The 27,838-nt window shown below is 39.9% G+C and overlaps 2 pseudogenes across 2 annotated transcripts in view; both read right to left on the reverse strand.

Moving 5' to 3' along the window:
- Positions 1-6,502: 6,502 nt before the first annotated feature.
- On the reverse strand, positions 6,503-6,874 carry LOC307097421 (adenosine 5'-monophosphoramidase HINT1-like; annotated as a pseudogene). The gene has a single exon. The product of its transcript is annotated as an adenosine 5'-monophosphoramidase HINT1-like (transcript).
- Positions 6,875-8,409: 1,535 nt separating this feature from the next.
- Positions 8,410-27,838, reverse strand: part of LOC307096783 (argininosuccinate synthase-like) — a 121,778-nt pseudogene continuing 102,349 nt past the window's right edge. Inside the window, exon 3 of the transcript in view lies at positions 8,410-9,763. The product of the transcript in view is annotated as an argininosuccinate synthase-like (transcript). The remainder of the gene's footprint in view (positions 9,764-27,838) is intronic.

A 27,838-nucleotide genomic window follows, 5' to 3' on the forward strand; every position in this document is an offset into this window, starting at 1 on the left:
CGTGAGTCAATATTTTTCTTCTTCTTCTTGTTTGTTTGATTGTTTGTTAGTTTGTTTTTGTTTTGCTTTTTATTTTATGCTTTTGTTTTTCCTTTCCTTGCTTGTTCTCTTCTTCTATTAATAGCTTAATTAATTTCACTCACCAAATTAAGGCCTATCTGTGCCCTACCCTATTCTTTTCCAAAAATAGATAAATACATAGAAAGATAAAAGGGAAAAAATTTTTATTGAGTATTTTGTTTTTTACTTTTCATATTACGCACTCATTCTCTTTCTACCTCCTCTATACTGAATCATGACCATTCCCCCATTCATTCAATTTCTTTACCTTACCTTCTGGAAATAAGTGCTGCCTCTTCAGATTCAGCTCCCCTCCTTTTGTCTGGGTGTTTGTTGTTTGCATTTTTTACTTTAGTTGTTGGTTTTGTGGAGTTTTCCCCCCATATGCATATATTTTCCCCTTCTTCTTTTCTCTCTTACTTTTTTTTCCTTTTCTCAATATCATTTTTGCACTCTTTTCTCTCCCCTAATTCTCTTTTCTCTGGAGGTCACCTTAATTTGGGGTTATCTGTGTCGTGAATACACTCATGTTTTGTTCTCTCTGTGTTCTGTCTTGTCGAGTTGTATTTTGTGCCTTTTGGTTGATGTGGTAGAGAGTGAGTCACATAACAAGACACCCTGATAGGAGCAAAAATGGGAGGACAAAGAAGCAGCCCCTATACCAAATAAAGGGAGTAATTACCAAAAAAGGAAGTTAACAAAATGGAAGCAACCACTTTGTTAGAGAAAGAATTCAGAGCAGTGCTGATAAGGACACTGAAAAGGATGGAAGATAAATTCAAAAACATGTGTAAGAACCAAGAAGAAATAAAGAAGAATCAAGAAGAAATGAAGAATGACATCGCTACAATACAGAACACAACAGAAAGCATCAACAGTAAACTAGAAGAAGTGGAGGACCGCATCAGTGAGCTAGAAAACAAGGTAGGAAAAAAACACCCAAGCAGCAACTGGAAAAATAACTTAAAAAACAGGAAGAGGGAACATTGGGACAAAATGAAATAAAACAACATCTGCAAAATAGGGTTGCCAGAAGGAGAGGAAACTGAGCAAGTAATAGACACCTTGTTTGAAGAAATAATGACAGAAAACTTCCCCGATATTGGGAAATAAAAACTCACACAAGTCCAAGAAGCTCACAGAGTCCCAAATAAGATGAACTCAAGAAGACTGACAACAAGACACCTCATAATTATTTTGAGAAACACCAACGACAAAGTAAGAATCTTAAAGTATGCCAGAGAGAGACAGAAAGTTACCTTCAAGGGATCTCCCATTAGACTATCAACTGATTTCTCAACAGAAACACATCAGGCCAGAAGGGAATGGAATTAAATATACAAAATGATGCAAAGCAAGGAACTGAATCTAAGAATACTATACCTAGAAAGGCTATCATTCAAAATTGAAGGTGAAATCAAGTGCTTCACAGCCAAAAAAGATCTAAAGGAGTTTATTACCACCAAACCAGCAATGCAAGAAATGCTAAAGGGACTTCTGTTAAAAGAAGAAATAGGAGGGAAGAAGGAAAACAGGCATAAAGAATAAAAATGGTAGCAAACAAGTACCTATCAATAATAACCTTAAATGCAAATGGATAAATGCTTCAATCAAAAGACATAGGGTAGCTGAATGGATAAGAAGAAAACCCATATCTCCGCTGTCTATAAGAGACCCACCTCAGAATAAAGGACTCACACAGACTGATAGTGAACAAATGAAAAAACATGTTTCAGGTGAATAATAAAAAAAAAAGGTAGGGTAGCAATACTTATATCTGGCAAGTTAGATGTCAAAGTGGAGGTCATATCAAGAAATAAGGAAGGCCATATCATAATACTAAAGGGATCAATACAACAAGAGGATAGAACTCTGGTAAACATATATGCACCCAATACAGGAGCACACAAATACATAAAAAAAACAAAAAAACTTCTGGAAGATATCAAGGGAGAAATTGATAGCAATACAGTCATATTAGGGGACTTTAATACCCCATTGACACCACTAGATAAATCCTCTAAACAAAAACTCAACAAAGAAACAGCAATCCTAAATGACTCACTAGATCAAATGGACTTAACTGACATCTTCAGAACATTTCACCACAAAGCTACAGAATATACATTCTTCTCAAGTGCAAAGGGGTCATTTTCAAAGATAGACACAGGCAAAGTCTCTTCAAATTCAGGAAGATAGAAATCATATCAAGCATCTTCTCAGACCACAATGCCATAAAATTAGAAATCAACTACAATAAAAACAATGAAAAAAAATCAAACATTTTGTTGCTAAATAGCATGCTATTAAACAATGATTGGGTTACCAAAGAGATCAAAGAGGAAATAAAAAGCATTCTTGTAATAACAACAATGAAAACACAACAATCTAAAAATCTATGAGACACGATGAAAGCAGTCTTGAGAGGAAAGTTCATAGCTCTACAGGCCTACCTCAAAATACAAGAAAAAAATGGTAATAAATTATCTAACCCTACAACTCAAAGAATTAGAAAGAGAGCAACAAGAAAAGCCCATATATGTACTAATATTTGTAATACTTTAAATGATTAAAAAAGAAAAAGAAAAAAGAAAGAAAACTAAAACTAAAAAAAAAACAAATAAATAAAAAGCCCAGAGTAAGCAGAAGTAAGGAAATAATAATGATCAGAGCAGAAATAAACGACATGGAGCAAAAAAAAAAAATTACAAAAGATCAATAAAACCAAGAGATGGTTGTTTGAAATGATCAACAAGCTTGATGAACTTCTAGCCAGGTTCACCAAAGAGCAAAGAGAGAGGACCCAAATAAACAAAAGCAGAAATGAAAGAGGTGAAGTAATAACCGACTCCAAAGAAATAGAAAGGATTATGAAAAAATACTATGAAAAATTCTATTCCAACAAACTGGACAACAAAGATGAAATGGACATATTTTTTTAGAATAAACAAGCTCCCAAAACTCAATCAGGAAGAATCAAAAAACCTGAATACGCCGATAACTACAGAAGAAATTAAAGTAGTAATCAAAATCTTCCAGCAAACAAAAGCCCTGAACCATAAGGTTTCACAGGGTACTTTAACCAAACATTCAAAGAAGAACTAAAACCTATCCTCAGATTATTCAAAAAAATTCAAGAGGAGGGCACACTTCCAAGCTCTTTCTATAAAGCCAGCATTACCCTAATTCCAGATAAAGACACCACAAAGAAAGTGAACTACAGGTCAATATCCTTGATGAACGTAGATGCTGAAATCCTCAACAAAATTCTAGCAAATCGGATCCAGAATTATATTTGAAAGATCATACACCATGACCAAGTGGGATTTATTCTGGGTATGCAAGGATGGTACAATATCCACAAAGCAATAAATGTGAAACATCACATAAACAAAGTGAGAGACAAAAATTACATAATCAGACTAATCGATGCTGAAAAAGCATTTGACAAAATCCAACACCCTTTCTTGATAAAAACTCTCAGCAAAGTGGGAATAGAGGGATCAGACTTTAACATAATAAAAGCCTTATAACAAACCTACAGCCAACATCATATTCAGTGGGGAAAAACTAAATTCATTTCCCCTAAGAACAGGAACAAGACAGGGATGCCCATTTTCACCACTCCTGTTCGATGTAGTACTGGAAGTACTAGCCATAGCGATCAGACAAGAAGAAGAAATAAAAGGCATCCAAATTGGAGTTGAAGAAGTAAAACTGTCATTATTCCCAGATGAAATAGAAAATTCCAAAGACTTCATAAAAAAAACTACTAGACTTAATAAGTGAATTTGGCAATAACTGGATACAAAATTAACACCCAGAAATCTATTGCTTTTTTATACACCAATAATGACCTCACAGAAAGAGAAACTAAAAAAAATTTTTTTTAAAAATCACATTTACCATTGCACCAAAAAAATTAAGATACCCAGGAATAAACTCAACTAAGGAGGTAAAAGACCTGTACTCTGAAAACTATAGGACATTGAAAAAAGAGTTAGAGGAAGATGTAAACAAATGGAGGAACATACCATGTTGGTGGATTGGTAGAATCTACATCATTAAAATGTCCATACTATCCAAAGCAATCTACAGATTCAATGCAATCCCCATTAAAATACCAATGGCATATTTCAAAGACCTAGAACAAACTATCCAAAAATTCTCCTGGTATAAAAAAAGACCCCGAATAGCCAGACAATCCTGAAAAAGAAGAATAAAGTTGGAGGGATCACAATACCAGATATCAAGCTATATTACAAAGCCACTGTTCTCAAAACTACCTTGTACTGGCATAAGAACAGACATATAGATCAATGGAATAGAACAGAGAACCCAGAAATTGACCCATTATGCTCAATTAATATTTGCCAAAGGAGGCAAGAGCATACAGTGGAGTGAAGACAATCTCTTCAATAAATGGTGCTGGGAAATTTGGTCAGGTATATGCAAAAAAATGAAAGTAGACTTAAATGTAAGTTGGGAAACCATAAAAATTCTTAGAAGACCTCATAGGCAGCAAAATATCAGACATTTGTCATAGCAATATCTTTACTGACACAGCTCCTAGGGCAATGGAGACTAAGGATAAAATAAACAAATGAGAGTACTTCAAAATAAAAAGCTTCTGCACAGCAAAAGAAACTATCAATAAAACAACAAGAAATCCCACTGCATGAAAGAACATATTTGCCTGAAAATGGCATCCTGGAGACACCAGGGAAGTCTACTCTGTCACTACACCAATGCATACAGTTTGGAGGAGAAGGTAGAATTTCTGGATTTCATGAATATTGAAATTTATTACTTAGGTTTTAATAAGGAAGAAGATAATGGAGCAAGGCAGTAAATATGTGGATGCAAAAATAACTAAAACATGAAATCAGATCTAAGTTAGACTGAGTTCGGCATTTGTTCTTGAAGGTGTTTGGAACCTGAAACCAGAATATTTCTGGAAATTGTGGATACTGTTAGGGGTTTGATGGTAAAGCTAAAGGCCCAATAGGAATACTTATTCTGTTGCTTAGAAGATGTAAGCCAGTTGAGTTTAATTTTAAACAGTTTAGTAGGTTTGGAGTACTCCTGAGGTTGGGGAAAAAATAGAATTTTGGACCATGAACTAAAAGAATACATATTCTGGAATGAAACTGATTTAACACCAGTCTTGATCCTTTGAAGGATTCTCAGGGTGCTGAGTGAAAGAAACCTGTTACTTGTCAACTTTATTTTCTTTTGCTTATTTTTTCATCAATTTTGGGTTATTTCAAACTTCAGATCAACACTAACTTTCAATGCCTACTAGGTGCACAGGTCCAAGGTAGTTGCAGAGATATAAATATATACAAAGTCATAACCTTTGCTCCATTTAATATCCAGTTGGAAAAATAAAGCCAAAATATAAGTAAAGTTTTAAAGTAATATAAACAATACAGTGTAAGAAATTGCAAGGTAGCACATGATAACTTCGGAAATCAATAACACTCTTTGTGGTCTGTAATTAGTGCTTTCCACAGCACTCTGACTACCAACAAGAAAAGTGTGTGTGTATTCTATATGATAATAATATAAAACTAAATTTTACGTTGGTAATCAGAGATTGGGCTGATGGTCACTTTTGGGTTTTGATTGCCGGTTTCTCCTGACAAGTCATTTACAGAACTGGGATAATGTTTGCAATCATTATTTTATTCACTCAGAAAATATTATTTTACTGCTTGCAATGGAATGAAAATGTACTAAATAAGACATATATGTTTCCTCCTTCTTGGAACCTGCTGCCTAGAAGAAGACAGATGTGGAATAATTAATTTTAAGTGTAATCTGTGTTACAAAGAGAAGTAGACAGTGCTGTGTAAGTATATGCCAAGACCTAATCTAGTGTGCAAGTGTTAAAGAAATACCTTAAAATTCTTTATTTTTTATTGGTGAAAGTATTACAGATGTCCCCTTTTATTTATTATTTTTTTATATTGATCTTCCCACTCCACATGCACCCCTTCCAGGCCTTCACCACACTGTTGTCTGTGTCCATGGGCTGTGATATGCATATAAGTTCACAGGTTAATCTCTCCACCAACCATCCACCCTGGCCTTCATTCAGATTTGTCAGTCTGTTCCATGCTTCTGTGTCTCTGGATTTATTTTGTTCATTAGATTCCACATATGAGTGAGATCATGTGATATTTATGTTTCTCTGACTGGCTTATTTCACTTAGCATAATGCTCTCTAAGTTCCTCCATGCTGTGTCAAAGGGTAAGAGATCCTTCTTTTTTACTGCTGCATAGTATTCCACAATGTAAATGTACCACTACTTTATTATTATTATTTTTTGATCACACAGCAATGTCTTTTATTATGTATGGGTTTTACTGTTTAGCATATTAGAACTTGAAAAACTGATCATTGCCTACAACAGGGAAAATTATTCCTAAAACATACTTAACCAGGAGGCCAACTCATCTGCCAACCTCCAAGAACATGGAGATGAACATAATAGACAGACTGTCCCCCATCTGTGCCTTCATTCACTACCATACGATACCTCTTCTTTAAGCCCAGATCAACAGCACATTTCTTGCTAACAATCATTAAATGTCCAAGAAGATTTTCATCATCATCTTCTGCTACAGAAATCTGTGATATATGCTTCTTAAAATGTGTTGGCGCTTGAGGGAAAATGTCATGGAAGGCAAGACACTGGTTATCCTAAAAAATGATTTTGGCTGGGATTTCCTTGCGAATGATCTTCCTGAAGAAGATCGTGTCACCACCAGGCCGAGCGGCCTGAGCCTTGGCGATCTCATCTGCCATGGTGGCCTCACTTCCGCAAGGCTGGGAGGCGGGGTGCGCAGCTCTGGAGGAGGAAGGAGCTGGGGAGTGGAAGCCTGCACCCAAACTGTGCTGGGACCACTGCTCAGCGGCCCAGCTGGTTCTGTGCTTTCCTGTACCACTACTTTTTTATCTACTCATCTACTGATAGGCACTTGGGCTGTTTCCAGGTCTTAGCTATTGCAAATTGCAGGGCTATGAACGTAGGGGTGTATACATTCTTTCTGATTGGTGTTTAGGGTCTCTTAGGATATATTCCTAGAAGTGGAATCAATGGGTCAAATGAGAGTTCTATTTTTAATTTTTTTGAGGAAACTCCATCCTGTTTTCCACCGTGGCTGCACCAGTCTGCTTTCCTACCAGCAGTGTACTAGGGTTACTTTTCTCCACATGCTTGCCAGGACTTGTCATTTGTTGATTTGTTGATGGTAGCCATTCTGACAGGTGTATGGTGATACCACATTTTCATTTTAATTTGCAACTCTCTGATGATCAGTGACTTTGAAAATTTTTTCATATGTATTATGGTCTTCTGTATGTCTGCCCATTTTCATATGTATTATGGTCTTCTGTATGTCTGGTCCTTTGCCCATTTTAAAATTAGACTGTCTTCCTTTTGTTAAGTTGCATGAGTTCCTTTTATATTTTGGATATTAATCCTTTATCAGATATATCATTGCCATATATGTTATCCCATAAAGTGGGCTCCCTTTTCATTATGTTGATGGTTTCTTTTGCTGTGCAGAAGCTTTTTATTTTGATGTAGTCCCATTTGTTTATTTTCTCCTTAGTTTCCATTGCTGTAGAAGATGTATCAGCAACATATTGCTACAAGAGATGTCTGAGATATTGCTGCCTACGATTTATTCTAATATTTTTATGGTATTACAACTTAGATTTAAATATTTTATCCACTTTGAATTCATTCTTGTGTATGGTTTATTCTTGATCATAGTATTTATTTACATTCCTTTGGTGGTCTAGTTTCATTATTTTACATGTAGCTGTCCAATTATCTCAACACCATTTATTGAAGAGACTGTCTTTATGCCATTGTATGCTCTTGCCTCCTTTGTCAAACATTAATTGCGCACGGTGGCTTGGGTTCTCCGTTCTGTTCCATTGATCTATGTGTGTGTTCTTGTGCAAATACCAGGGTGTTTTAAATACAGTGGCTTTGTAGTATAACTTAATATCTGGTGTTGTGATTCTTCCAATTTGTTCTGGATAACAAAATTATACAGGTTTCAGGTACACAATTTTACAACATACCCTCTGTACACTATATTGTGTGTTCCTCCCCGCAAGCAAGTTTCCATCTATCCCCATTTATCCTTCTTATACCTTCCTTCACCTCTCCCAACCCAGGCAGATGGCTGGTCTTCTGTGTGTCTCCTCCTCCGGCTCCCCCCAAGTAATTAGCACAGTGTGATTCTCTGTGTCCATGTGTTTTTTCTCTCTCTTTGTTTAATGTATATATTTTTAAGTTGTCACTGTAGCCACCTACACCCTTCCTTTCATGGATCACTTTTGTAGGCTACTAGTACAGGGTTCCAGGGAAGAAAGTTGGGGCCTGGTACCCCCACTATGCTGCCAACCCTGCACTTAGAGAAAAAGTCAAAACAAATTATCATAACAATTAGCATCTGTACTTGGAAGATGGGCAAAGTGAGGGGGCTCAGCCTTAAAGAGTTGATGTTGATAAAACCAAGGGCATCCATTGGCTAGTAATTTCCCTGCATGTTCATGCTTACCAGCTGCTCCTTGTAGAGGGACAGTGGGGACTCCCTGCCCAGGATGTACAACTGGCCCTTGAAGACAGATACCAGAACTTTCCTTTCCACATAATCTTGTCTCTTGGTGATGCAGTGACAAACAAATTCATACTCAGAGCTGTGCCAGAAACTGGTATGCTGGGTGAATATCAAGCCAAGGCTCTGTTTTATTTTGCACACTTCCCAATCCATGGTGAAGGCCTCAATGTTTAAATGAACATGGTAAAGGACTACCTCAGATGGGATCTTGTAAATACCTTTGGACTTCATCCTGATGAAGTGGTTTTCCTGATGTTACTGTGGCCCAGGCCATGCTTGCCTGCAACTTCATTCAAGTAAATAAAGAGCTTCAAGGACATACCATGAGTGGTGCCATCCTTGATGTTGGTCACCTTCTCAGGGACCCCTTTCTTGAGCTCAATTTCAACAATGTCAAGTCTGTTTGGACCTTTGGCCAGGTCCTGGGTCTTTGTGTTGTGGTCTGGAGGTGCTTGGTCCTTGAGGTCCTCCAGGATTCTAGCCTCATAGGTGATGTACATGAAGTCTTTCCATGCTGCATGGGTCCTTAAAGGTGACTGGGATGGGGATTCCATGTTGCTTTATGTAGTCTATAAGATCTGGACCTGGTTGTAGAACTCAGGCATCCTCCAGGGAGTGATGACCTTAATTTGGGGGTGCAGGGGGGAGGTGGAGGGGCAGTGAGTATCAGGTTAGCTTAAAACAGATCTGGTTATTCCCCTTTCCCATGGCACCTTGGGACACATACTTGACTCCCTTTCACTGGTGGTTCTCTACTTGTTTGTGGGGATGCAGGGCCTGGCCAGAGAGGTGCCCAGGAGGAAGCGGTCTTCTACAGTGCACTAGACTGGATGGCAGGGCAAATGAAATTCACAAACTCTTTGTTGACATCCTTGATGAACACCTTTTTGTCCCCAAGCTTCAGCACTTTGCTTGTTTCCTTGAAGTTTTCATTCTTACTGATTTGGGCCAGGCAGGCAATGACATCATAGCCTTGTTCCTGCAGCCACAGGAGAATGCAGGAGGTATCCAGGCCAACACTGTAGGCCAGAACCACCGAGACTTTGCTGGACACTGTCTGGGGTTGGCAGTGTGTGTTCTTGGCTTCTGGAATCTGTCGTCACCTCTTGGCAAAGCATTTGGGATCCAGGTGGTAGTGACAGAGCAGGGCCAGTTGCAGTGGGTATCCTGCAAAATAAAACAGAGCCAGGGCAAGTTTTTTTTTTTTTTTTCTCTCTCTCTCTTTCCCCTCCCCCCTCAATATCTCCATACCCACCTCCTCAGCTGTCAGCTTGCTCTTAATGAGTCCATTTCTATGTTGCTTGTTAGTTCATTTTGTTCATGACAAATTTCACATATGAGTGAAACCATATGGTACTTGTCTTTCTTTGAGTGACTTATTTCACTTAGCATAATGTTCTCCAGTTCCATCCATGCTGTTGTAAAAATTAAACTTCTCTTCCTTTTTGTAGTTGAATAGTATTCCATTGTGTAAATATTAGTTTTATTATTCACTCATCTGCTGATAGACACTGGGCTGCTTTCAAATCTTGTTTGTTGTACATAACTCTGCAATGAACATAGGGGTGCAAGTATTTTTTCTAATTAGTGTTTTGGGTTTCTTTGGATAAATTCCCAGGAATGGAATTCCTGGGTCATAAGGCAGTTCTTCTTTTAATTTTTTGAGGACACTCCATACTGCGTTCCACAGTTGACTGCAGCAATCTGCATTCCCACCAATAGTGCCAAGGCTTTCCTTTTCTCCATACCCTCACCAGCACTTGTTGCTTTATTGAGGATAGCCATTCTGACAAGTGTAAGGTGATACCTCATTGTGGTTTTAATTTGCATTTCTCTGATAGTTAGTGATATTGGGCATCTTTACATATGTCTATTAGTGCTCTGTATGTCCTCTTTTTATGTTCTTCATAAATTTTGGATATTAACCCCTTATTAAATGTATTGCAAATACGTTCTCCCATTCAGTGAATTGTCTTTTCATTTTCTTGATGGTTTATTTGCTGTGCAAAAATTTTTAGTTTGATATAGTCCCATTTGTTTATTTTTTCTTTTGTTTTACTTGCCCAAGGACACATATTAGAAAAAATATAGCTATAAGAAATGCCTGAGATTTTACTGCCTGTGATTTCTTTGAGGATTATTATGGTTCTGTGTCTAACATTTTTTTTTTTTTTACTTTTTAAAATATTTTTATTTTTCAATTTCAGTAACATACATTATTATATTAATTTCAGGTGTATACCCCAGTGATTAGACATTACATAACGCATTAAGTGGTCATCCCAATAAATCTAGTAGCCATCTAACACCATACATAGTTGTTACAATATTATTGAGTATATCTCTTATGCTGTCCTTTACATCCCCATGACTATTCTGTACAACCAATTTGTACTTCTTAATCCCTTCACCTTTTTCATCCATCATCCCAACCTCCCTTCTATCTGGCAACCAACAAAATCTAATCTGTATCTATGAGTTTGTTTTACTTCTGCTTGTTCATTTTTTTGTAGATTCAATTGTTGATAAATATATATTTGTTGCCATTTTATTATTCATATTTTTCTTTTTTTCAATCTTTAATTTCTTTTTGATTAAGTTATTACATATGTGTCCTCATCCCCTCAATAAACCCCCAAACCCACCCCACTCATGCCCTCACCCCCCTGTTGTCTGTGTCCATTGGTTGGGCTTATATGCACGCATACAAGTCCTTTGGTTGATCTCTCCCCCTTACCCCCACCATCCCCTACCTTCCCTCTGAGGTTTGACAGTCTGATTGCTGCTTCACTGTCTCTGGATCTGTTTTGTTCATCAGTTTATGTTGTTCATTATATTCCATAAATGAGTGAGATGATGTGGTATTTATCTTTCTCTGACTGGCTTATTTCATTTAGCATAATGCTCTCCAGTTCCAACCATGCTGTTGCAAATGGTAATAATTTCTTCTTTTTTTACCGCAGGATAGTATTCCATTGTGTAGATGTACCACAGTTTTTGAATCCACTCATCGGCTGATGGACACTCAGGCTGTTTCCAAATCTTAGTTACGGTGAATTGTACTGCTATGAACATAGGGGTGCATATATCCTTTCTGATTGGTGTTTCTAGCTTCTTGGGATATATTCTAGAAGTGGGATCATTGGGTAAAATGGGAGTTCCATTTTTAGTTTTTTGAGGAAACTTCATAATGTTCTCCATTCCCACCAGTAGTGCAAAAGGGTTCCCTTTTCTCTGCATCCTCATCAATACTTGTCCTTTGTTGATTTGTTGATAATATCCATTCTGACTGGTGTGAGATGATACCACATTGTTGTTTAGATTTGCATCTCTCATATAATTAGTGACTTTGAACATGTTTTCATGTCTCTTGGCCTTCCTTATGTCTTCTTTCAAAAAGTATCTATTTAGGTCCTTTGCCCATTTTTTTATGGGATTGTTAATCTTCCTTTTGTTAAGTTGTATGAGTTCCCTGTAAATGTTGGAGATTAAACCCTTTTTGGTGATAACATTGGCAAATATGTTCTCCCACGCAGAGGGTGTTCTTGTTGTTTTGTTGATGGTTTCCTTTGCTGTGCAACAGCTTTTTATTTTCATGTAGTTCCATTTGTTTATTTTTTCTTTAGTTTACATTGCCCTAGGAGCAGTATCAGTGAAGAAATTGCTTCAGCATATGTCTGAGATTTTGCTGCCTGTGGATTCCTCTAGTATTTTTATGGTTTACCGTCTTACATTTAAGTCCTTTATCCATTTTGAGTTTATTTTTCTGTATGGTGTAAGTTGGTGGTCCAGTTTCATCTTTTTGCATGTATCTGTCCAATTTTCCCAACACCATTTATTGAAGAGACTGTCTTGACTCCATTGTATGTTCATGCCTCCTTTGTCGAATATTAATTGGGCATAGTGGTTTGGGTCGATTTTTGGGTTCTCTATTCTATTCCATTGATCTATATGTCTGTTCTTGTGCCAGTACCAGGGTGTTTTAAGAACAGTGTCTTTGTAATACAGCTTGATATCTGGAATTGAGATCCCACCTACTTTGTTCTTCTTTCTCAGGATTGCTGCAGCTATTCAGAGTCTTTTTTTTATTCCAGATGAATTTTTGGAAAGTTCTTTCTAGGTCTGTGAAATATGCCATTGGTATTCTAATGGGGATTATATTGAGTCTATAGATTGCTGTGGGTATTATGGACATTTTGATGATGTTGATTCTACCAATCCATGAACACGGTATGTTCTTCCATCTATTTATGTCTGCCTCTATCTCTTTTTTCAGTGTCGTGTAGTTTTTCACATATAGGTCTTTTACCTCCTTAGTTAAGTTTATTCCTAGGCATCTTAATTTTTTTGGTGCAATGGTAAATGGGATTGCTTTTTTAGTTTCTCTTTCTGTAAGTTCACTATTGCTGTAAAGAAATGCCATAGAATTTTTGGCATTAATTTTGTATCTAGCTACATTGCCAAATTCATTTATTAAGTTTAATAATTTTTTATTGAGTTTTTAGGGTTTTCTATGCACAATATCATGTCATCTGCAAATAAGGACTGTTTTACTTCTTCTTTTCCAGTTTGGATGTCTTTTATTTCTTCTTCTTGTCTGATCACAATGACTAGTACTTCCAGCACTATGTTGAATAGGAGTGGTGAGAGTGGGCATCCCTGTCTTGTTCCTGTTCAAGTTATTTCTTCTTGTTGCATTGCTCCCTTTAGTATTATGAAGTGGCCTTCCTTATCTCTTTTTATGTCCTTCACTTTGAAATCTAATTTGTCAGATATAAGTATTGCTACCCCAGCTTTTTTTTCATTTCCATTCACCTGAAAAACCTTTTTATATCCCTTCACCATCAGTCTGTGTGCGTCTTTTTTTCTGAGGTGGGTTTCCTGTATACAGCAGATACATGGGTCTTGTTTTCTTATCCACTCAGTTACCCTATGTCTTTTGATTGGGGCATTTACATTTAAAGTTATTATTGATAGGTACTTGTTTGTCACCATTTTTATTCTTTACCCCTGTGTTCCTTCTTCACTTCTTTTTACAGCAGATCCTTCAGCATTTCTTGCATTGCTGGCTTGGTGGTAATAAACTCCCTTAAGTCCTTTTTTGTCTGTGAAGCTCCTGATTCCACCTTCAATTCTGAATGATAGCCTTGCTGGGTATAGTATTCTTGGATTTATAGAATAAATATTTCATCACTTTTTATATTTCATTCCATTCCCTTCTGGCCTGGTGTGTTTCTGTTGAGAAATCAGTTGATATTCTAATAGGAGATCCCTTGTAGGTAACTTTCTGTCTCTCTCTTGCAGCCTTTAAGATTCTTACTTTGTCATTGGTGTTCGCCAATTTAATTATGATGTGTCTTGGTGTTGGTCTTTTGGGGTTCAACTTGTTTGGGACTCTACGTACTTTTTGGACTTGCATAGTTTTTTTCTTGCCAATATCAGGGAAGTTTTCTGTCATTATTTCTTCAAATAGGTTTTCTATTACTTGCTTCTCTTCCTCTCCTTCTGGTACCCTGATTATGTGAATGTTGTTTTGTTTTATGGTGTCCTAAAGCTCCCTTAGGCTCTACCCTTGCTTTTTAAGTCTTCTTTCCAGTTGCTGCTGTGTTTGTGTGTTTTTTACTACCTTGTCTTCTAATTCACTGATGCAGTCCTCAGCCTCTTCTAGTCTACTGTTTAAGCCTTCCATTGTGTTTTTTATTGCAGGTATGTTATTCTTCATCTCCTCTTGGTTCCTTTTCATGTTGGTGACATTCTTATTCAGCTCCTTATAGTTCTCATTGAGTTGTGTGTATTTGTCATTGAGTTGTGTGTATTTGTCATCCAGCCATTTAAACATCCTTATAACCATTACTCTGAATTCTTTTTCTGATATGCTGGTAGCCTCAATTTCATTTAACTCCCTTTCTGGTGATTCTTCTTTTTCTTTCCTTTGGGGATTGCTTTTTTGTCTTCCCATGTTTTGCTGTAAAATTTTAATTGTAGGTCTGATTGGTTTGATACTCAGGTTCTTTTGGGGATGGTGCTACTTGTGTGATCTCTCAGGTCTCCTGGGCTTGGTAATCTAGTGTAGCTCACAAGTTGAGCTATCGGGGTTCTCTTGATGTAAGTCTGTGAGCTAGAAAGGTATAACTGCAGTGTCTAGAAGTCAGCAGCCATGGAGGGGAGTGTCCCAATTTTTGCTGTCTTGTGCCCTTGATTGAAATCACACGTGTCCAGCGGGGACTCACAGTGGCACCCAGGAACCGTCTGTTAGAGTGATGAGTCTCAGGAGGCCTGCGTTCTTGAAAGGCATGACTGCGGTGTCCAGAGTTCTGTAGTTGTGGGGTGGGCAGACTCAACTTTTGCTGCTGCACCTGTGGTGGATATGTGCACACTCCCAGTGGAGGATCACAGGGGCCCTGCTGTGCGTTTGCCAGTGTGGGACGCTGAAGTACTCTGATGGGACCTGGCACTGAAGCCACGTAATTGAGGCGTCTGTGTGCAGGTAGCCGGGATGAGTGAATTCAGAATTTCTACTGCCAGGGGGAGTTCATCCTGTTTGTCCAAGATCACACCCAGCAGGGACTCACAGCAGCTCCCACAAGCACCCTGTGGATAGATGGGCTCAGGGTGCCTGCCCATTGGAAGTGCACGTGCGGACTGGCAGTGCATTTGCCTGCACAGAGCTCTGATGCACTTTGAGGGGCCCTGGCACTGAAGTTAAGCAGCTGGGGTGTATGTGGGCAGTTATTCAGGAGGAAGGAGTTCAGAGTTTCTACTGCGGGCAGCGAGTCCTTGTCTGTACAGAATCACACCCAGTAGGAGCTCAAAGCAGCTCCCCAGTGGACCCTGTGGATATATGGGCTCAAGGTGCCTTCCCTTTTGAAATGTGTGCGTCTGTGAGTTTGCCAGCACAGAGCTCTGACGCACTTTGGGGGGCCCTGGCACTGAATTTACACAGCTGGGGTGTCTGCGGTCAGTTATTCAGTTAGAGGAAATTCAGAATTTCTACTGCGGGGCAGTGTGCCCTTGTCTGTAAAGAATCACACCAGAAGGGGCTCCCAGTGGCTCCCAGGAGCTCCCTACAGAATGGTGTGCCCTGGCTGTCTGCGCAGCTGGAAACACGTGAAAGGAAGTAGTGTCCAGAGTTCTGCCACTGGGGAGGGGGAAGATGCACTTACTGCTGCCGGAGCGGTGCACCTTTGGAGGTGGAGGTCCCAGGGTCTGCGGGTCTGTGGGTCTGCAGCTGGAGTAGCAGGATTTTGGCTGGAGTGGCTGCTGGGTTGCGGTCAGTGTCAAAGTCCTGTCTGTGTGGTGGTGCTGATGAGTTCCTAAAAAAAGGCCATTCTCCCCTTCAAGATGGCATGGGCTCCGTGCCGAAGTCCCGCAGTCTGGGGAGTGCCCGCAGCGGTGGTAGTCTCTCCTTGTCCAAGAGAGCCTGTCTACCAGCCCCTGCTGTTCCTGAGAGATTTAACTGTCCCTCACTCACTGACACACACACCACGCACATCCACACACTCTCCTTTCATACCCTCACTCACTCACTTCCTCTCCTTCACCTCCGTCCTGCCAGCCGCCATCTTTTTCCTCGCCATAGATTTCTTGGCATTAATTTTGTATCCTGCTACATTGCTGAATTCTTTTATTAAGTCTAATAATTTTTGATGAAGTCTTTAGGGTTTTTTATGTACAGTATCTTGTCATCTGCAAATAATGACAATTTTACATCTTCTTTTTCAATTTGGATGCCTTTTATTTCTTCTTGTCTGATCACAATGTCTAGCACTTCCAGTACTATGTCGAACAGGAGTGGTGAAAGCGGGCATCCCTGTCTCATTCCTGTTCTTAGGGGAACTGGTTTTAGTTTTTGCCCAATGAGTATGATGTTGGCTGTAGTTTGTCATATAAGGCTTTTATTATGTTGAGGTATAATCACTCTATTCCCAAATTGCTGAGTGTTTTTATCAGAAAAGGGTGTTGGATTTTGTCAAATGCCTTTTCTGCATTAATTGATACGATTATGTGATTTTTGACTCTCAATTTATTTATGTGATGTATCACATTTATTGATTTGTGGATATTGCTCCAGCCTTGCATCCCTGGAATAAATCTCACTTGGTCATGGTCTATCATCTTTCTAATGTAATGCTGGATCCAGTTTGCTAGAATTTTGTTGAGGATTTTAGCATCTATGTTCATCATAGATATTGGCCTGTACTTCACTTTTTTGTTGTGTCTTTATCTGGTTTTGGGATTAGAGTAATACCTAATAGAATGAGCTTGGAAGTGTTTCTTCCTCTTGAATTTTTTTGAATAGTCTGAGAAGGATAGGTTTTAGATCTTCTTTGAATGTTTGCTAACCATCCGGTTCAGGCTTTTGCTTGCTGGAAGCTTTTTGATTACCATTTCAATTTCATTAGTAGTTAACAACTTATTCTGGTTTTTTTATTCTTTCTGATTGAGTTTTGGAAGGTTGTATTTTTCTAGGAATATGTCCATTTTGTTGAGGTTGTCCAGTTTGTTGGAGTAGAGTTGTTCATAGTATATTTTACAATCCTTTGTATATCTGTGGGGTCAGTTGTTACTTTACCTATTTCATTTCTGATTTTGTTTATTTGGGCCCTCTCACTTTGTTTCTTGCTGAGCCTGGCTCGAGGTTCATCAATCTTGTTTATCCTTTCAAACAATCAGCTCTTGGTTGTATTGATCTTTGTATTTTTTTTGTCTCTATGTCGTTTATTTCTGCTCTTTACTTTGTTATTTTCTTCCTTCTTGTTACTGTGGGCTTTTCTTGTTGCTCTCTTTCTAATTCTTTAAGTTGCATGGTTAGAGAATTTATTACCGTTTTTTCTTCCTTCCTTCCTTCCTTCCTTCCTTCCTTCCTTCCTTCCTTCCTTCCTTCCTTCCTTCCTTCCTTCCTTCCTTCCTTCCTTTCTTTCTTTCTTTCTTTCTTTCTTTCTTTCTTTCTTTCTTTCTTTCTTTCTTTCTTTCTTTTTCTTCTTTCTTTCTTTCTTTCTTTCTTTCTTTCTTTCTTTCTTTCTTTCTTTCTTCTTTCTTCCTTTTTTTTGAGGTAGGCCTCTAGAGCTATAAATTTCCCATCTCAGGTATGTTTTCATTGTGTCCCATAGATTTTGGATTGTTGTGTTTTCATTGTCATTTGTTTCCAGGATGCTTTTTATTTCTTCTTTGATACATTTGGTAACCCACACATTGTTTAGTAGCATGCTATTTACCCTGCAAGTGTTTGATTTTTTTTCATTGTTTTTATTGTAGTTGATTTCTAATTTTATGCAATTGTGATCTGAAAAGACGCTTGTTATGATTTCTATCTTCTTGAATTTGAAGAGACTTTGCCTGTGTCCTAAGATGATGTCTATCATTTTTTAAAATTTATTCATTGATTAAGGTGTTACATATGTGTCCTTATTCCCTCATTACCCCCCCCATCCCCCAATGGACACAGACAACAGGGGGTTGAGGGCATGAGTGTGTTCTATCTTTGAAAATGTCCCATGTGTACTTGAGAAGAATGTATATTTTGTAACTTTGGGGTGAAATGTTCTGAAGATGTCAGTTAAGACCATCTGATCTAGTGAGACATTTAGGATGGCCATTTCTTTCCTGGTTTTTCGTTTAGAGGATTTATTCAGTGGTGTCAGTGGCATATTAATGTCCCCTACTATGCATCACTGTTGATCTCTCCCTTGATATCTTCCTGAAGTTGTTTTATGTATTTGTGTGCTCCTGTATTGGGTGCATATATGTTTACCAGAGTTATATCCTCTTGATGAATTGCTCCTTTTATTATTATGAAGTGACCCTCCTTATTTTTTGTTATGGCCTTTTCTTTGAGGTCTATTTTGTCAGATATAAGTATTGCAACCCCAGCTTTTTTCTCATTTCCATTTGCCTGAAAAAAATTTTTCCACCCCTCACTATCAGTCTGTTTGAATCCTTTGTTCTGAGGTGGGTCTCTTGTAGACAGCAAATATATTGGTCATGTTTTCTTATCCATTCAGCTACCCTATGTCTTTTGATTGGAGCATTTAGTCCATTTACGTTTAATGTTATTATTGATAAGTACTTGTTTGTTGCCATTTTTATTCTTTATGTTTGTGTCCCTTCTTGCTTTTCTGTTTCTTCTTTTTACAGCCGTCCCTTTAACATTTCTTGTATTGCTGGCTTGGTGGTAATAAACTCTCTTAGCCCTTATTTGTCTCTTAAACTCCTGATTCCACCTTCACTTTTAAATGATATCTTTGTGGGTAGTATTCTTGGATTCAGTGTCTTGCTTTGCATGACTTTTTAGATTTCATTTCATTCCTTTCTGGCCTGATGTGTTTATTTTGAGAAATCAGATGATATTCTAATGGGAGAACCCTTGTAGGTAACTTTCTTTCTGTCAGCCTTTAAGATTCTCATTTTGTCATTTTTTTTTCAATTTTTTTATTAAGGTATTATATGTGTACATATCTTACCATTGCCCTCCCCACACCCCACTCCCATATATGCCCCCACCCCCCAGAGTTTTGCATCCATTGGTTATGCTTATATGCATGCATACAAGTCCTTTGATTGATCTCTTATCTCCCCCACCTCTCCCTAACCTTCCCCTTGTAATTTGACAGTCTGTTTGATGCTTTACTGTCCCTGTATCTATCTTTTTGTTCAAGTTTATAATGTTCTTTATTATCCATAAATGAGTGAGATCATGTGGTATTTTTCTTTCATTGACTGACTTATTTCACTTAACATAATGTTCTCCAATTCCTCCCAGGTTGCTGCAAATGATGAGAATTCCTTCTTTTTTATGGCAGCATAGTATTCCATTGTGTAGATGTACCACAGTTTTCTGATCCAGTCATCTGCTGACGGGCACCTAGGCTGTTTCCAAATCTTAGCTATGGTGAATTGCGCTGCTATGAACATAGGGGTGCATATATCCTTTCTAATTGGTGTTTCTAGTTTCTTCGGATATATTCCCAGGAGTGGGATTACTGGGTCAAATGGGAGTTCCATTTTCAGTTTTTTGAGGAAACTCCATACTGTTCTCCACAGTGGCTGCACCAGTCTGCAATCCCACCAGCAGTGCACGAGGGTTCCTTTTTCTCCGCATCCTCGCCAACACTTGTCGTTTGTTGATTTGTTGATGATAGCCATTCTGACAGGTGTGAGATGGTACCGCATTGTTGTTTTGATTTGCATCTCTCGGATAATTAGTGACGTTGAGCATGTTTTCATGTGTCTCTTGGCCTTCCTTCTGTCTTCTTTTGAAAAGATTCTATTTAGGTCTGTTGCCCATTTTTTTATTGGATCATTTATCTTCCTTTTATTAAGTTGTATAAGCTGCCTGTAGATGTTGGAGATTAAACCTTTATCAGTGATGCCATTTGCAAATATGTTCTCCCATGCAGTGGGCCTTCTTGTTGTTTTGTTGATGGTTTCTTTTGCTGTGAAAAAGCTTTTTATTTTGATGTAGTCCCATTTGTTAATTTTCTCTTTAGCTTCCATTGCCCTAGGGGCAGTGTCAGTGAAGAATTTCTTTTGGCATATGTCTGACATTTTGCTGCCTGTGGATTGCTCTAGTATTTTTATGGTTTCCCGTCTTATGTTTAAGTCCTGTATCCATTTTGAGTTTATTTTTGTGTATGGCGTAAGTTGGTGATCAAGCTTCATTTTTTTGCATGTATCTGTCCAATTTTCCCAACACCATTTATTGAAGAGACTGTCTTTATTCCATTGTATGTTCATGCCTCCCTTGTCAAATATTAATTGAGCATAGTGGTTTGGGTCAATATCTGGATTCTCTATTCTGTTCCATTGATCTATATGTCTGTTCTTGTGCCAGTACCAGGCTGTTTTGAGAAGAGTGGCTTTGTAATACAGCTTGAAATCTGGTATTGAGATCCCTCCTACTTTATTCTTCTTTCTCAGGATTGCTGTGGCTATTCGGGGTCTTTTTTTATTCCAGATGAATTTTTGGAGAGTTCTTTCAAGGTCTGTGAAATATGCCGTTGGTATTTTAATGGGGAGTGCATTGAATCTATAGATTGCTTTGGGTAGTATGGACATTTTAATGATGTTGATTCTACCAATCCATGAACATGGTATGTTCTTCCATCTGTTTACGTCTTCCTCTATCTCTTTTTTCAGTGTCCTGTAGTTTTCCGTGTATAGGTCTTTTACCTCCTTAGTTAAGTTTATTCCTAGGTATCTTAATTTTTTTGGTGCGATGGTAAATGGGATTGCCTTTTTGGTCTCTCTGTCTGTAAGTTCACTATTGGTGTATAGAAAGACCATAGATTTCTTGGCGTTAATTTTGTATCCTGCTACATTGCCGAATTCATTTATTAAGTCTATGAGTTTTTTGACGGAGTCTTTCGGATTTTTTATGTACAATATCATGTCGTCTGCAAATAAAGACAGCTTTACTTGTTCTTTTCCAATCTGGATGCCTTTTATTTCTTCTTCTTGTCTAATTGCAATGGCTAATACTTCCAGTACTATGTCAAACAGGAGTGGTGAGAGTGGGCATCCCTGTCTTGTTCCTGTTCTTAGGGGAAATGTCTTTAGTTTTTGTCCATTGAGTATGATGTTTGCTGTGGGTTTATCATATATAGCTTTTATTATGTTGAGGTATGAGCCATCTATTCCCACCTTGTTGAGAGCTTTTATCAAGAAAGGGTGTTGGATTTTGTCAAATGCTTTTTCTGCATCAATTGATATGACTATGTGATTTTTATCTTTCAATTTGTTTATGTGATGTATCACGTTTATTGATTTGCGGATATTGTACCATCCTTGCATTCCTGGGATAAATCCTACTTGGTCATGGTGTATGATCTTTCTGATGTACTGCTGGAGCCGATTTGCTAGAATTTTGTTGAGGATTTTGGCATCTATGTTCATGAGGGATATTGGTCTGTAATTCTCTTTCATTGTGTTGTCTTTATCTGGTTTTGGTATTAGGGTGATGCTGGCTTCATAGAAGGAGCTTGGAAGTGTTGCTTCCACTTGAATTTTTTGAAATAGTCTGAGGAGGATAGGTTTTAGTTCTTCCTTGAATGTTTGGTAAAACTCTCCTGTGAAGCCATCTGGCCCCGGGCTTTTGTTTGCTGGAAGCTTTTTGATGACTGCTTCAATTTCGTCCATAGTTATTGGCCTATTGAGCTGTTTAGATTCTTCTTGATTGATTTTTGGAAGGTTATATTTTTCTAGGAATATGTCCATTTCCTCCAGATTGTCCAGTTTGTTGGAATAGAGTTGTTCGTAGTATTTTGTAACAATCCTTTGTATCTCAGCGGGGTCTGTTGTTATTTCACCTCTTTCATTTCTGATTTTGTTTATTTGGGTCCTCTCTCTTTGCTTCTTGGTGAGCCTGGCTAGAGGTCCATCAATCTTGTTTATCCTTTCAAAGAACCAGCTCTTGGTTTTGTTGATCTTATGTATTGTTTCTTTGGTCTCTATGTCATTTATCTCCGCTCTGATCTTTGTTATTTCCTTCCTTCTGGTTACACTGGGCTTTTCTTGCTGCTCTTTTTCTAGCTCTTTGAGTTGTAGGGTTAAGTAATTTATTACCATTGTTTCTTGTTTTTTGCAATAGGTCTGTAGAGCTATGAACTTCCCTCTCAAGACTGCTTTCGCTGTGTCCCATAGATTTTGGATTGTTGTGTTTTCATTGTCATTTGTTGCCATGATGTTTTTTATTTCTTCCTTGATCTCTCTGGTGACCCAGTCCTTGTTTAATAGCATGCTGTTTAGTCTCCATGTGTTTGATTTCTTTGGATTGTTTTTATTGTAGTTGATTTCCAGTTTTATGCCACTGTGACCTGAAAAGATGCTTGATATAATTTCTATCTTCTTGAATTTGAGGAGACTTTGCCTGTGACCCAGCATATGGTCTATCTTTGAAAATGACCCATGTGCACTTGAGAAGAATGTATATTCTGTGGCTTTGGGGTGAAATGTTCTGAAGATGTCAATTAATTCCGTCTGGTCTAGTGAGTCATTTAGGATTGCTGTTTCTTTGCTGATTTTTTGTTTAGAGGATTTGTCCAGTGGTGATAGTGGGGTATTAAAGTCTCCTACTATGATTGTGTTGCTATTAATCTCTCCCTTGATATCCTCCAGGAGTTTTTTTATGTAATTGGGTGCTCCTATATTGGGAGCGTATATGTTTACCAGAATTATTTCTTCTTGTTGGATTTCTCCCTTTAGTATTATGAAGTGGCCTTCCTTATCTCTTGTTATGGCATTTACTTTGAGGTCTATTTTGTCAGATATAAGTATTGCTACCCCAGCTTTTTTTTCATTTCCATTTGCCTGAAAGATATTTTTCCATCCCTTCACTTTCAATCTGTGTGAGTCTCTTGTTCTGAGGTGGGTCTCTTGTAGACAGCATATATATGGGTCGTGTTTTTTTATCCATTCAGCTACTCGATGTCTTTTGATTGGAGCATTTAGTCCGTTTACATTTAAAGTTATTACTGAAAGGTATTTGTTTGCAGTCATATCTATTTTTGTGTCTGTATTCCTTCTTACCTGTTTATTTCTTCTTTTTACAGTATTCACTTTAGCAATTCTTGCATTGCTGGTTTGGTGGTGATAAACTCCCTGAGGCTTTTTTTGTCTGCAAAGCTCCTGATTTCCCCTTCAATTTTGATTGATAGTCTTGCTGGATATAGTATTCTTGGATTCAGACCTTTGCTTTGCAACACTTTGTATACCTCCTTCCATTCACTTCTAGCTTGTTGTGTTTCTGATGAGTAATCATTTGACAATCTGATGGGTGTTCCTTTGTAGGTAACTCTCTGTCTCTCTCTTGCCGCCTTTAGGATTCTCTCTTTATCATTTATATTTGCCATTGAAATTATGACATGTCTTGGTGTGGGTCTTTTGGGGTTGATCCTGCTTGGGACTCTCTTTACTTGCGTAACTTTTATCTTTCCCATATCCGGGAAGTTTTCTGTCATTATTTCTTCAAATAGATTTTCTAATCCCTGCTGCTCTTCTTGTCCTTCTGGCAGCCCTATTATACGCATGTTACTTCGTTTCATGTTGTCCCGAAGCTCCCTTAGGCTTTCCTCCTGCTTTTTAATTTTTTTCTCCAATTGCTGTTCAGCTTGAGCTTGTTTCTGTACCTGATCTTCTAACTCACTAATTCGGTCCTCTGCTTCTTGTAATCTACTGTTGAAACTTTCCATGGTGTTTTTGATTGTAGCTATATCACTTTTCATTTCTTCCTGATTCTTGCATAAGTTGTTGATTTTCTCATCCATCCGATGTATAAATTCCATGACCATTACTCTGAACTCCTTTTCGGTCATGTTGCAAGCTTCATTTTCACTAATTTCCTTTCTTGGCGACTCCACATTTTCTTTCCTCTGTGAGTTATTTCGTTTCCCCATTCTGGCTATTACCAGAAAGCTCAAGCTTCTGTTTGCGTGGACCTGGGTCGTGTGCTGTGGGGACTTCGCTCCACCCTAGTTTCACTGAAGTGCTCTGACACTAGGATGTGTGACTGTCTTTGGTTGGTGGGAACCAAACTTGCCCAGGATCAGTGTCCCCAGTGTTCCGTGTGGTCTCGTGTGCACATTTAGAATCAGGGGCCCTGTCTGCACCACACTGTTGGTATGTGCCGAGAATGAGATCCTTAGCATGTGCCAGGAGTCAGAGTTTCCCTGTGTCTGCACCAAGACTCGAGTGTCAAAGTCTCTGTTGCCTTGTGCGGTTTCTCGTTGAGAATCAGGGTCCCTATATGTGCACGTACCAACAATTGGGGTCGTTGGCTCTTAGTGTGAATGCGCTGTGAGTCAGGGATCCCAGGCAGCTGTGTCCGGCGTGCCAAATTCCCTGAAGTGGGGCTGCGTCCTGTGTGTGCTCTCTCTACTGAGCCAAACCGGCTAGAGCGCACATTCTTAAAAACCTGAAGGTGAGCCGGCTCAGTGCACTCTCCCAAAGTCCCAGAAGGGGGGCGGAGTCCGTCCTGTGCGCCAAATTCCCCAAAGGGAAGCCCCTCTGTGCACGCTTTTAAGAATCTCCGAAGGGGGAGCTGTGCCCCGCGAGCCAAATTCCCCCAAATTCCCCGAAGGGGAGCCCTCTGTGCGCACTGACAGATTTCCCCGACGGGGAGCTGCTTCTGTCCCGTGCGCGAGCGCGCGCCAAATTCCCTAAGAGGGAGCGAGACCCTGCGCAAAGCTCGGCAGCTTGGGCCAGGGGCGGGTCTATCAGTTACTATGACGCTGTCTGTGCGCGCGCCTGTGAGCAGCTTGGGCAAGGGGCGCGTCTATCAGTTACTATGGCGCTTTCCGCACGCCTGTGGGCGCTCAGCAGCTTGGGGGAGGGGCGGGTCTATCAGTTACTATGGCGCTATCAGCGCCTGCGAGGAGGGGGATAGGCTCTTTGACTCACGGAAATCTGCCGGGAAGTCTGGATTCTTGTTTGTTTGTCTGAAGCTGTGATAGCAGTTCTCTGTCCCCAGTGGCTGCAGGGTCCTGGTTTGTGTCAGAAGCCAGGATCCGAGTCTCGGGCAGCTCTGTTTCCCAAGATGGCGTGGTCTCTGCGTCCGCACCAGCCGCCGAGAAGTGTCCGCTTTGTGCGCGGGGCTCCGCCGTCTAGGGCTGCCCTGTTCGGGAGCCCCTAGGAAGACCTGCAGAATCTAACTGACCCTATCTCATACACACACACACACCACACACATCTACACTCTCCTCTATGGGTTCCTCACTCACACTCTCTCTCTCCCTACCTTCCTGCCGGTCGCCATCTTTTCCCAACCCCTCATTTTGTCATTGATGTTTGCCAATTTAATTATGATGTGACTTTGTGCTGTTCTTTTTGGGTTCATCTTGTTTGGAACTCTATGTGCTCCTTGGACTTATGTGTTTTTTGTTTTGTTTTGTTTTTCCTTGTCAAGATCAGGGAAGTTTTCTGTCATTATTTCTTCAAACAGGTTTTCTATTCCTTTCTCCACTTCCTCTCTGTCTGGTACCGCTATTATGCAGATGTTGTTTCATTTTGTGTTGTCCCAAAGCTCTCTTAAGTTCTCCTCCTGCTTTTCAAGTTTCCTTTTCATTTGCTGCTGTGTTTGTGTGTTTTTTCCTACCTCATCTTCTAATTCTCTGATGTAGTCCTCAGCCTCTTCTAGTCTACTGTTTAACCCTTCCATTGTGTTCTTTATTGCAGCTATGTAATTCTTCATTTATTCTTGGTTCCTTTTCATGTTGGTGATATTCTCATTCAGCTCCTTGTAATTCTCATTTAGTTGTGTGTATTTGTCACCCAGCCATTTGAGCATCCTTATAACCATTACTCTGAATTCTTTCTCTGACATGTTACTTACCTCTATTTCATTTAATTCCTTTGCTGGTGATTCCTCTTTTTCTTTCCTTTGGGGATTGTTTTTTTACTCACCATTTTTGTTGTAACATTTTAATTGTTTCTGTGTCTTAGATCCAACTGCTTTGCTACCAAGGTTCTTTTGGGGTTGGTGCTACTGTTGCAGTCTCTCGGTTCTCTTGGGTTTGATAATCTATCCAAACTCCCTACTTAAGCTATTTGGGTTCTCTTGATGTATTTGGATCTTGAATGTTAGTTTCTTATTCATGAGTGAAATCTCATCACAGGTTGGGGTTGTGACTCTCCCCTGGGTTTATTGTGTAAGCTGTTTTGGATGTGATTGTGGTTCTGGCTCTTGTGGAACAAGTTGTCTGAGGTCTCTCTGGTATGTGCTCACTGTGTGTTCCCAGAGTCCACAGCTTGGGAGATGGAGTCTCGGGGCCTGAGGCTCAGGTACTGTGACTTTGGCCTGTGTGGTGTGACGCTTGCTAGAATAGCATCACTCTGAAACTCACTACGAGTGTCCTGGAGACTGTGGCAGTGCAGGGGGGGTTGTCTCATAGTCTGTGGTTGAGGCAGTGGAACTCTGGCTGAATGATTCCCCTCTCTGTATCATGAGAGTGTTCAGGATCCAGCAGCTGGGGTGTGAGAATCTTGGAGACTGTGGATGAACCAATGTGACCTTGTTCAGGGAGGTAAGTCCTCATTAACTCACCAAGCTGTCCAGAGGTAGGCATCCAGGAGGGGGATTTCATGGATCCTGCTGAGGGAGCTGTGCGCCCTTGGTTGGAGAGGCACACACCCTGTGGCAGCTCACAGAGCAGCCCAGAAGCCATCTGCAAGGGATGTGCACATGTGGGGCCCACACACTGGATCAGAGAAATTGTGGTTGTGCCTCCATCCCTGTGGAGGGAGAAGTCCCAGTTTCTATTTTGGGGGATGTGCACTCTTGGTTGGATATGCATGGCCAGTGGCTGCTTACAGAGGTGCCCTGGAGCTGTCTGCTGGAGTACTGGGCTCAGGAGGCCTGTGTACTGGAGTGGGTCTACCGTGGGGACTGGATACCAGTGCCAGGGTTGTGCGTTACGGTGGCTCAGAGAAGCACCCAGTGGCCACCTTCCTGGGCAGCAGGCTCAGGGGGCTTGTGCTCAGGATCAGTGTGACTGCAGTGACCAGAGGTTCACAGCTGAAGAGGGAGAAGTTTGAGTTTCTGCTGCCAGGGCCTTTTGCCCTTTGTTTGGATATGAGTGTGCATAGTGGCAGCTCACAGTGGCACCTGGGAGTTGCCTGCTGGGGCAGCAGCTTCATGGGGCCTGCATGCTAAAACCACACAACCGTGGTGTCTATGGGTAGGCAGCCAGAAAGGAGGAAATCCAAATTTCTACTGTGGGGCCATGCACCCTTGTTTGAAGATGGGCACACCCAGTGGGGCTCAAGGAGGCACCTAGGAGCCACCTATAGGGGCAGCAGGCTCAGTAGGCCTCCATGTAGGAAAGGCGCAACTGCAGTGTCTGGAGGTCAGCATACGGGGAGGGGTAAGTCCCAATTTTTGCTGCCTTGTGCCCTTGCTTGAATTTGCACATGCCCTGTGGGGCCTCACAGAGGCACCCAAGAGCCGCCTTTGTGGTGGTGGGTTCAGGAGGCCTGCACTCTGGAAAGGTGCGACTGTCGTGCCTGGAGGTTAGCAACTGTGGAGTAGGAAGACTCTGTTTTTGCTGCCGGGGCCTTGCGGCCTTGGTTGGATTTGCACACGCCCAGCTGTGGCTCACAGAGGCATCCGGGAGCTGTTTGCCAGGTTGGTTCATTCAGAGGG

The sequence above is a fragment of the Cnephaeus nilssonii genome (genome assembly GCF_951640355.1).
Source record: "Cnephaeus nilssonii genome assembly, chromosome: 3".
Classification (NCBI taxonomy): Eukaryota; Metazoa; Chordata; class Mammalia; order Chiroptera; family Vespertilionidae; genus Cnephaeus; species Cnephaeus nilssonii.